Source organism: Oncorhynchus mykiss, chromosome 8 (genome assembly GCF_013265735.2).
Source record: "Oncorhynchus mykiss isolate Arlee chromosome 8, USDA_OmykA_1.1, whole genome shotgun sequence".
Lineage (NCBI taxonomy): Eukaryota > Metazoa > Chordata > Actinopteri > Salmoniformes > Salmonidae > Oncorhynchus > Oncorhynchus mykiss.
This window is the reverse complement of record NC_048572.1, coordinates 59,723,171-59,734,862: the sequence shown is the minus strand read 5'-3', so window position 1 is coordinate 59,734,862 and position 11,692 is coordinate 59,723,171. Positions and strand designations below refer to the sequence as shown.

General features: G+C 40.6%; 1 long non-coding RNA gene across 1 annotated transcript; it reads left to right on the top strand.

The window, feature by feature from the left end:
• The first annotated feature begins 7,744 nt into the window (after nucleotides 1–7,744).
• LOC110530244 lies at nucleotides 7,745–9,438 on the top strand. The gene is made up of 3 exons (XR_002474499.2): nucleotides 7,745–7,958; nucleotides 8,964–9,078; nucleotides 9,198–9,438. It is a non-coding gene; the product is annotated as an uncharacterized LOC110530244 (long non-coding RNA).
• Nucleotides 9,439–11,692: the final 2,254 nt, after the last annotated feature.

Genomic DNA, 11,692 nt, shown 5'->3' with positions numbered 1-11,692 from the left:
GTCCCCCTTCCGAGACTGGCTGCCTGTTGAGAACAAGGGACAGGCAGAACCTCCCACCCACACAGCAACCACCTCCTCTATATTCCACAAACCAGAATTCAGTATTTTAGTCTATGATTGCCATGTGAGTGTACAGAAAATCAGTGGAAAAAAATTCATGACACAACTGTACCAAAAACGATTCAAGTTTATGTATGAAAATATATTGACAGGTTGGGTTTCACAAGGTGTTCATTATTGGAAGCTGCAAGGTATCCTTTGATGGCATTTATTTGTTCCAGGTTATTCATTGTTGTATCCTTGGACCTACACTAGATTATATACATATATATATATTCAACCACAAGGGTGTATTAATGAGAGAGGGGGGGGGGGGGGGGGGGGGGGGGGGGTGAATCATAATAGAGGACTACTGAAAGGATATTATTTCAGTGTAGATGAGGGCAGGTTAAAAGAAAAACATTACAGCCAGACAAGCCAGTGACTGAATCAAAAGGATTTACATCTGAATGGAGTGGACATCAGCTTACTTTGTGATCTGTAAGGTAAGTAACTTTAATGTGTCAAGCAGAATACACGTTTTCTTTTCCATTTCCCGAAACGTAGCAACGTTTAAGACATGGATTTCATGTTGTAATGTTGACGAGGTACCCCAAAAAGTAGTTTGAATGTACGTTTCCATGTTACAAGCTAAACCAAGCTTGTTTAAACAGAGAAATTGTTGCAGAAATCAGCCTTGTTTGCATAGCGACGAAGAAAAGAACACAATGTAGGCTGTGATCTCAAATTCTAATCGATATAGCAATGAACGCTAATACTTGTTCGAATCCCATTGTGACACAGGGAGACAGTATTTGGCATGACAGGGCCCCATTGAATGTATTAGTCTCTCACTCATATAGCAAAATGTGTACAATTACTGGAATTTGGCTTTAAAACCGCAAAAATTTCTCTACACCTTATGGCAAAATGATAACACAATATGGCAGTCCCCGCACCACAATGTTCATTCTGTTGGGCATGCACAAATAGGTTGTTGATTGCGCTCACAGAAAAGTGTGTAACTTTCCCTTAATCAGATTCTAGTTTCCAAATTCATTTAGTGCAACGATTTCATTAATGTATCAGTTTTGATCAGAGTATTCCACAAGACGAGCCAAGCTGATTCAAATTGTTCAGCACCGCATGATGTTTCACAGTTCAGCACCAGGATGTGGATAGTACACATGACATCATTGCCATTACCTCACGCTTGGTTTTGCAGGGGTCCTCCAATGTGCAAAGAAAACAACCCAAATGAATTTCCCAAAAGGAATCTGGTACATATGTTTGTGTGAAGTAACTATTTGTTCATTCATTCTCAAAGGGTATATGGTAACAAGGCTTGTTGATGCTCACATACACATGCTCTGCTAAGACCCGCTCAAGCCAGTGTCAAAAAGCCTCAACTTTTTTCCAAAAGCAAATTCCATCATCTCATACATGCCAATCAGCCAACAGGCTTACATAGGCTTTTAGCAATTATTGTTGGGGTTCTTATAATGGGGTAGACTCTGGCAAAGAGAGAGAGAGGCACTATCGATGCTACTGGTCGATGTTTGAAAAGAATACAGGAGCAGGGTAGGAATGAGCTTAACAAAAATGGCTATTCCTGCAGGTGATATCCAGTCAAAAGTTTGGACACACCTACTCATTCCAGGGTTTTTCTTTATTCTCTACTATTTTCTACATTGTAGAATAATGACGACATCAAAACTATGACATAACACATATGGAATCATGTAGTAACCAGAAAAGTGTTAAACAAATCAAAATCTATGTTATATTTGAGATTCTTCAAAGTAGCCACCCTTTGCCTTGATGACAGCTTTGCACACTCTTGGCATTCTCTTATCCAGATTCATGAGGTTGTGTTGTGGCAAGGTAGGGGTGGTATAAAGTAGATAGCCCTGTTTGGTAAAAGACCAAGTCCATTTATTTGACAAGAACAGCTCAAATAAGCAAAGAGAAATGACAGTCCATCATTGCTTTAAGACATGAAGGTCAGTCAATGCGGAACATTTCAAGAACTTTGAAAGTTTCTTCAATTGCAGTCGCAAAAACCATCAAGCGCTATGATGAAACTGGCTCTCCCGAGGACCGCCACAGGAAAGGAAGACCCAGAGTTACCTCTGCTGCAGAGGATAAGTTCATTAGAGTTACCAGCCTCAGAAATTGCAGCCCAAATAAATGCTTCACAGAGTTGAAGTAACAGACACATCTCAACATCAACTGTTCAGAGGAGACTGCGTGAATCAGGCCTTCATGTCAAACTGCTGCAAAGAAACCACTCCTAAAGGACACCGATAAGAACAAGAGACTTGCTTGGGCCAAGAAACACGAGCAATGGACATTAGACCGGTGGAAATCTGTCCTTTGGTCTGATTAGTGTGTCTTTGTGAGATGCAGAGTAGGTGAACGAATGATCTCCGCATGTGTGGTTCCCACCGTGAAGCATGGAGTAGGAGGTGTGATGGTGCTTTGCTGGTAACACTGTCTGTGTTTTATTTAGAATTCAAGGCACGCTTAACCAGCATGGCTACCACAGCATTCTGCAGCGATACACCATCCCATCTGGTTTGCGCTTAGTGGGACTATCATTTGTTTTTCAACAGGACAACGACCCAACATACCTCCAGGCTGTTTGACCAATAAGGTAGAGTGATGTAGTGTTGCATCAGACCGCCCTGGCCTCCACAATCACCCAACCTCAACCCAATTGAGATGGTTTGGGATGAGTTGGACCGCAGAGTTAAGGAAAAGCAGCAAACAAGTGCTCAACATATGTGGGAATTCCTTTAAGAATGTTGGAAAAGCATACCAGGTGAAGCTGGTTGAGAGAAGGGTGTACAAAGCTGTCATCAAGTTTAAAGGTGGCTACTTTGAAGAATCTAACATACATTTGGTTTCGTGTAACACTTTTTTTGGTTACCTCATGATTCCATATGTGTTATTTCACAGTTTTGAGGTCTTCACTATTATTCTACAAAGAAAATAGTAAAAATAAAGAAAAAGCCTTGAATGAGTAGGTGTGTCCAAACTTTTGACTGGTACTGTATATATGTATATATGTTAACTTTTTATAGATTTGTTACATTTTCACAATAGAGCGCCTGTAGCACAGGCAAAGATATTTTTCCAGCACCCCAATTGAAAATAACATTCATTAAAAATACCCTGCACCAACAAACTTCTTCCCGTGGCTATACGTTTTGGTTTCTGCCCTAACACAACACAGCTGATTCAAATGATAAAAGCTTGATGATTAGTTGATTATTTGATTTGACCGGTTAAGCCAGGAGTGAGAGGATTTACAGAATGGAGTGGGGGATCTAAGACTCAAGGAATGGGTCAACGTTTAAAAAATGGAGAGCAAAAAGTAGTTTCGAATCCCATTGTGACACAGGGAGACAGTATTTGGCATGACAGGGCCCCATTGAATGTATTAGTCTCTCACTCATATAGCAAAATGTGTACAATTACTGGAATTTGGCTTTAAAACCGCAAAAATTTCTCTACACCTTATGGCAAAATGATAACACAATATGGCAGTCCCCGCACCACAATGTTCATTCTGTTGGGCATGCACAAATAGGTTGTTGATTGCGCTCACAGAAAAGTGTGTAACTTTCCCTTAATCAGATTCTAGTTTCCAAATTCATTTAGTGCAACGATTTCATTAATGTATCAGTTTTGATCAGAGTATTCCACAAGACGAGCCAAGCTGATTCAAATTGTTCAGCACCGCATGATGTTTCACAGTTCAGCACCAGGATGTGGATAGTACACATGACATCATTGCCATTACCTCACGCTTGGTTTTGCAGGGGTCCTCCAATGTGCAAAGAAAACAACCCAAATGAATTTCCCAAAAGGAATCTGGTACATATGTTTGTGTGAAGTAACTATTTGTTCATTCATTCTCAAAGGGTATATGGTAACAAGGCTTGTTGATGCTCACATACACATGCTCTGCTAAGACCCGCTCAAGCCAGTGTCAAAAAGCCTCAACTTTTTTCCAAAAGCAAATTCCATCATCTCATACATGCCAATCAGCCAACAGGCTTACATAGGCTTTTAGCAATTATTGTTGGGGTTCTTATAATGGGGTAGACTCTGGCAAAGAGAGAGAGAGGCACTATCGATGCTACTGGTCGATGTTTGAAAAGAATACAGGAGCAGGGTAGGAATGAGCTTAACAAAAATGGCTATTCCTGCAGGTGATATCCAGTCAAAAGTTTGGACACACCTACTCATTCCAGGGTTTTTCTTTATTCTCTACTATTTTCTACATTGTAGAATAATGACGACATCAAAACTATGACATAACACATATGGAATCATGTAGTAACCAGAAAAGTGTTAAACAAATCAAAATCTATGTTATATTTGAGATTCTTCAAAGTAGCCACCCTTTGCCTTGATGACAGCTTTGCACACTCTTGGCATTCTCTTATCCAGATTCATGAGGTTGTGTTGTGGCAAGGTAGGGGTGGTATAAAGTAGATAGCCCTGTTTGGTAAAAGACCAAGTCCATTTATTTGACAAGAACAGCTCAAATAAGCAAAGAGAAATGACAGTCCATCATTGCTTTAAGACATGAAGGTCAGTCAATGCGGAACATTTCAAGAACTTTGAAAGTTTCTTCAATTGCAGTCGCAAAAACCATCAAGCGCTATGATGAAACTGGCTCTCCCGAGGACCGCCACAGGAAAGGAAGACCCAGAGTTACCTCTGCTGCAGAGGATAAGTTCATTAGAGTTACCAGCCTCAGAAATTGCAGCCCAAATAAATGCTTCACAGAGTTGAAGTAACAGACACATCTCAACATCAACTGTTCAGAGGAGACTGCGTGAATCAGGCCTTCATGTCAAACTGCTGCAAAGAAACCACTCCTAAAGGACACCGATAAGAACAAGAGACTTGCTTGGGCCAAGAAACACGAGCAATGGACATTAGACCGGTGGAAATCTGTCCTTTGGTCTGATTAGTGTGTCTTTGTGAGATGCAGAGTAGGTGAACGAATGATCTCCGCATGTGTGGTTCCCACCGTGAAGCATGGAGTAGGAGGTGTGATGGTGCTTTGCTGGTAACACTGTCTGTGTTTTATTTAGAATTCAAGGCACGCTTAACCAGCATGGCTACCACAGCATTCTGCAGCGATACACCATCCCATCTGGTTTGCGCTTAGTGGGACTATCATTTGTTTTTCAACAGGACAACGACCCAACATACCTCCAGGCTGTTTGACCAATAAGGTAGAGTGATGTAGTGTTGCATCAGACCGCCCTGGCCTCCACAATCACCCAACCTCAACCCAATTGAGATGGTTTGGGATGAGTTGGACCGCAGAGTTAAGGAAAAGCAGCAAACAAGTGCTCAACATATGTGGGAATTCCTTTAAGAATGTTGGAAAAGCATACCAGGTGAAGCTGGTTGAGAGAAGGGTGTACAAAGCTGTCATCAAGTTTAAAGGTGGCTACTTTGAAGAATCTAACATACATTTGGTTTCGTGTAACACTTTTTTTGGTTACCTCATGATTCCATATGTGTTATTTCACAGTTTTGAGGTCTTCACTATTATTCTACAAAGAAAATAGTAAAAATAAAGAAAAAGCCTTGAATGAGTAGGTGTGTCCAAACTTTTGACTGGTACTGTATATATGTATATATGTTAACTTTTTATAGATTTGTTACATTTTCACAATAGAGCGCCTGTAGCACAGGCAAAGATATTTTTCCAGCACCCCAATTGAAAATAACATTCATTAAAAATACCCTGCACCAACAAACTTCTTCCCGTGGCTATACGTTTTGGTTTCTGCCCTAACACAACACAGCTGATTCAAATGATAAAAGCTTGATGATTAGTTGATTATTTGACCGGTTAAAGGATGAGAGAGGGAGGGGTCTGACTGGATGGGTCCTTAAAAAAGGAGAGCAGGAAGCAGTAGAACTCAACTCACAAACAGAGCGCTGACATGACCAGACTACAGGTGAGAGTTCAACATAGTCATCTAGTACTGTATCTGCTTTCATCCCAAATGGTAATTTATGACCAGTACCCATCGGGCATATGTGACCCTATTCAAATGTAGTGCGTTACATAGGACAGGGGTCTCCAACAGGTCATAGTAGTTTGCCAAACAATTCAGATTTTTAAAATAGATTTTTTTCACGTGTCAAACAACTGTCAAACAAATCTCAAGTATCAGACACTGCAAGTTACTAAATCAACGCGACTTGACGTTATCCCACCTCTGGTTAGTCAACTATTGGCTTAAAACGTCACATTTAAAACCATATCTGCCAATTAATTTCCAGCAATATTGCCCTGTCTGTCGCTCACTCCCTGTGTAGCCAGTTGATGCCTAGTGGGTTGCCAGATTCTTTCACGACTAAGTATTAACTGCAAGGTATACTTGTCAAAAGTATAGAAATTGTATCTATTGTTATTTGCAAACCTTGCCATGAAATGAGCAGCAATTGGCAAAACAGAACCATCGCTAGACTGGCACATTCGACCACGCATTGCTTTCTCATGTGTTACTTTTCTTCCAGACATAAAATAAATGGTATTCTGATGTGATTTAAGCACTGCCATGGACTCAGAACATTACATTTTGTTCTCCATTACCAATTGTAATTGAGTGGCAAACCAGGAAATTGAACTGAGAGCATTTATGAAAATGGCTGTAATTTGGGGTTTAAAATCACAGCTTTTTTTATAGGGCCCCTTTAGTAGTTTATTACCCATTTTACTGTGTCTTTTGCCAGAACGGTACACTGAAGAGTTGTAGGGCAGAGAAGAATGAGCCTATTTGAAAGAAGTCGCTTGCGACGTGTGTATTAAAAAAAGGTAGCTCATGCCAGGCAAGTTGAGTCTCCTGCTCTAGAAAAATGTACTTTACCAGCCAATTTAATTTGCAAAAAGGTGACTTACTAGGTGTGCCATGCATCGGGGTTAGTTAGCTAGGGTGCTGTTTTGGGGAGAACCCAAGAGCATAGACTTCTCCTTATTCCCGTGTGCCAGGCTAATCTACTCTGTGGTGGAAGAGATGATTCCTGGTATTCCTTAGCCCTTCATTAGTTGAATGTGTTAAGTGGACTTGCTGGGGTACTTGAGGAGAGGTTGGGGAAACACCGATGGCTTATCTCGTGTGTCTCTCAGGAGACTATCACCATGGCGACGTTGACCCTTCTACTGCTTCTCAGCGCTGCCTTTACACTGGGTGACAGAATGACTTTGAACATAGCAAGTAAGAGTCAGCCTCACACTTTAAATCACGAGTGTCAAACTCATTCCACGGAGTCTCTTGCATCTGCAGTTGGCTTACCTTTCAATGAAGACCTAGACAACCAGGTGAGGGGAGTTCCTTACTAATTAGTGACCTAAATTGATCGATCGAGGGAGGAGCGAAAACCTGTAGACGCTCTGTGGAATGAGTTTGTGCTTTACATCATTGATTGTGTATGTTTTGTTGTAGTGTGGCATGACTGATCTCCAAATGTTATTTTTGACGCAAGGGTAATTGCAATTTTCTATAGGCTTTTCAATATTGTGTGGAGTTGGGCCCTCTTGTATATTAGAACCCTCAAGGCATGGGTTAAGACTGAGATGAACTAATTCCTATATTTGAGAGTCCAGAAGACACATTCTCAGACTGGACAACTGACTAATACTTCCATTATGACATGTCTTTGTCTCTGTGTACTGCTTGCTCTAGCGCCACTGTCAGTTACTTGGAGAAAAACTGAAGCCTGTGTACAACACTGTAAAGTACCTTGGCGCAAACCTGGCATCTGTGCACAGCTATGAAGAGTTCCAATTTCTACAGGCGGTGGTGTTGGTCGCGACTGGCAGTTTCCCTCTTACCTGGATTGGTGGATTTGATGCTGTTCAAGCAAAGGTGGAAAAGGTGCCTTAATACTTAAGACTAATAAAACCATCAGCTCAGAGTAGGTGTTAAGACACTGGTCAGACAACTCTGTGCCAGGAGTAATCAACTCGCCAGTTTCTCAGCTGGTAATGACCACAGTTTGAGGTACCGCAGAGGAAAGATTGACATTCGCAACTCGAGTTCTACGTGGAATTTGGATATTACCATTATATCCACACTCCCACTTTAATAACTGTAAATTGCTTTGGCACAGTAGGCATGAAGTTACTTGCCTACCTTTTAACCAAACATAATTCATGAAAACATGGCCCGATGTCATGTCTTTAAACTGATATGTGATTTTAAGTATTTAGGCATGTGACCTATGCCTCGTGTGAAGTCATTGTCAAAAGCAAAATAAATACTGTTGGTTGTAGGTCTAGATTTGAGTTGATCATCTCGAAATATCCAGAGCAATTGCCACAGATACTCCATTGGCCTCTAACGATGTGAAGAGTCTGCAATGTCGGGCAGATTCGAGGGACAGGCACAATTCCGAGAGAAATGGTTTTCTCAGTTTCTGGCATGTCATGTGTGCTACTTGTATCAGTACTTGTAACAACCTAAGCGTTACAAAACGTATATTTGCTCAAATAAGCCATTATGTTTTTCGTTAATGAAATTCGACATCTTATTGGCGGCCATACAAAAACGAGTTGCTTGGTGACCAGGAAAAACGCTACCCGCTTGAGAAGGCAGATTTTGGGCTTAGTTACCCTTCTCGCTTCGCCTCTTCCTCTTTGCTATGGCGCAGAAACAACTTACTAGCTGTCTTTTTCTATTTTTGGGATTTCTAGAAATGTGGTTGTAGTATCAACACTTGTGTATTTTTTTTCACCCAACAGTTCCATTGTCAGTCTGCACGTTTTGGTAGTGGTGGCTTTTACCGTTTTGTTGGAGGAAAGACCATAAATGTTGTGCTTGCTGAACAATTTCTAAAATGCATGTAACATTTGATACTGAGATCTCACTACTTCCACACAGGACAGGCTATGGTTCTGGAGTGACGGCTCCAAATTTGATCACGAGAGCTGGGCTGAAGGGGAGCCGAATAACCGCAATGGTGCCAGAGAGCCATGTATTCAGATCAACTTTGGCGGTACATTATCATTCATCAAATTAAACTTTTTTGAGCAAGTTTAACAAATAAATGTGACCTACTTTTCTCTTTTCGTGTGTACATCGAGAGGTAATTTTTATTTCGTGTTTCCTCTTAAGCTGAAAACGGCTGGAACGATGAATCATGTGGAAAGAGCTATCCCTCCGTGTGCTCCATAAGAACCTGTTTAATCCTTCAAACTGTCAATTGAAACCAAAAATGCTACTCTGGTGTCAGCATCCTAACTGCAAAAGTTTCATGTTATAGTGAATTACTTTGAAGGTATTTGTTGCTGTAAAATACGTTTGACTTGTTGTGTAACTATTGTAGCTTGTCAATAAAACTGGTGTACGTATTTAATCTCATGAGTGGTTATTAAACATTGCTTCACTTTGTTTCTTGAAGAAGCAGTCTGGGTGTCTGTTCAGTGGGCATTTAAATTATTTGATTGTTGATCCATTGTTTCTTGAAGAATAGAATTCTCTTAGGACCCAAAAAGTTGTCTTACTCCACAAACATTAACGTAAACGAACAGTGTGTGTATATAGCTTTAAAATAAGTAGAAAATGATCATGCTGTTGTCAGAGCACTCTGTGAATTTTAAGTGTTACATTTCCCTACCCCATCTGTTCCCTATCCAATTTTATTTGTCACGTACACATGGTTAGCAGATGCTAATGCGAGTGTAGAGAAATGCTTGTGCTTCTAGTTCTAACCATGCAGTAAAATCTAACAAGTTCACATATGTACATAAAACAATATATATATTCAACCACAAGGGTGTATTAATGAAGGGGGGTGGGGGGGGGTGAATTATAATAGAGGCCTACTGAAAGGATATTTCAGTGTAGATGAGGGCAGGTTAAAAGAAAATGGCAGCCAGACAAGCCAGTGACTGAATCAAAAGGATTTACATCTGAATGGAGTGGACATCAGTTTACTTTGATCTGTAAGGTAAGTCACTTTAATGTGTCAAGCAGAATACACGTTTTCCCGAAACGTAGCAACGTTTAAGACATGGATTTCATGTAATGTTGACGAGGTACCCCAAAAAGTAGTTTGAATGTACGTTTCCATGTTACAAGCTTGTTTAAACAGAAATTGTCACAGAAATCAGCCTTGTTTGCATAGCGACGAAGAAAAGAACACAATGTAGGCTGTGATCTCAAATTCTAATCGATATAGCAATGAACGCTAATACTTGTTCGAATCCCATTGTGACACAGGGAGACAGTATTTGGCATGACAGGGCCCCATTGAATGTATTAGTCTCTCACTCATATAGCAAAATGTGTACAATTACTGGAATTTGGCTTTAAAACCGCAAAAATTTCTCTACACCTTATGGCAAAATGATAACACAATATGGCAGTCCCCGCACCACAATGTTCATTCCGTTGGGCATGCACAAATAGGTTGTTGATTGCGCTCACAGAAAAGTGTAACTTTCCCTTAATCAGATTCTAGTTTCCAAATAATTCATTTAGTGCAACGATTTCATTAATGTATCAGTTTTGATCAGAGTATTCCACAAGACGAGCCAAGCTGATTCAAATTGTTCAGCACCGCATGATGTTTCACAGTTCAGCACCAGGATGTGGATAGTACACATGACATCATTGCCATTACCTCACGCTTGGTTTTGCAGGGGTCCTCCAATGTGCAAAGAAAACAACCCAAATGAATTTCCCAAAAGGAATCTGGTACATATGTTTGTGTGAAGTAACTATTTGTTCATTCATTCTCAAAGGGTATATGGTAACAAGGCTTGTTGATGCTCACATACACATGCTCTGCTAAGACCCGCTCAAGCCAGTGTCAAAAAGCCTCAACTTTTTTCCAAAAGCAAATTCCATCATCTCATACATGCCAATCAGCCAACAGGCTTACATAGGCTTTTAGCAATTATTGTTGGGGTTCTTATAATGGGGTAGACTCTGGCAAAGAGAGAGAGAGGCACTATCGATGCTACTGGTCGATGTTTGAAAAGAATACAGGAGCAGGGTAGGAATGAGCTTAACAAAAATGGCTATTCCTGCAGGTGATATCCAGTCAAAAGTTTGGACACACCTACTCATTCCAGGGTTTTTCTTTATTCTCTACTATTTTCTACATTGTAGAATAATGACGACATCAAAACTATGACATAACACATATGGAATCATGTAGTAACCAGAAAAGTGTTAAACAAATCAAAATCTATGTTATATTTGAGATTCTTCAAAGTAGCCACCCTTTGCCTTGATGACAGCTTTGCACACTCTTGGCATTCTCTTATCCAGATTCATGAGGTTGTGTTGTGGCAAGGTAGGGGAGGTATAAAGTAGATAGCCCTGTTTGGTAAAAGACCAAGTCCATTTATTTGACAAGAACAGCTCAAATAAGCAAAGAGAAATGACAGTCCATCATTGCTTTAAGACATGAAGGTCAGTCAATGCGGAACATTTCAAGAACTTTGAAAGTTTCTTCAATTGCAGTCGCAAAAACCATCAAGCGCTATGATGAAACTGGCTCTCCCGAGGACCGCCACAGGAAAGGAAGACCCAGAGTTACCTCTGCTGCAGAGGATAAGTTCATTAGAGTTACCAGCCTCAGAAATTGCAGCCCAAATAAA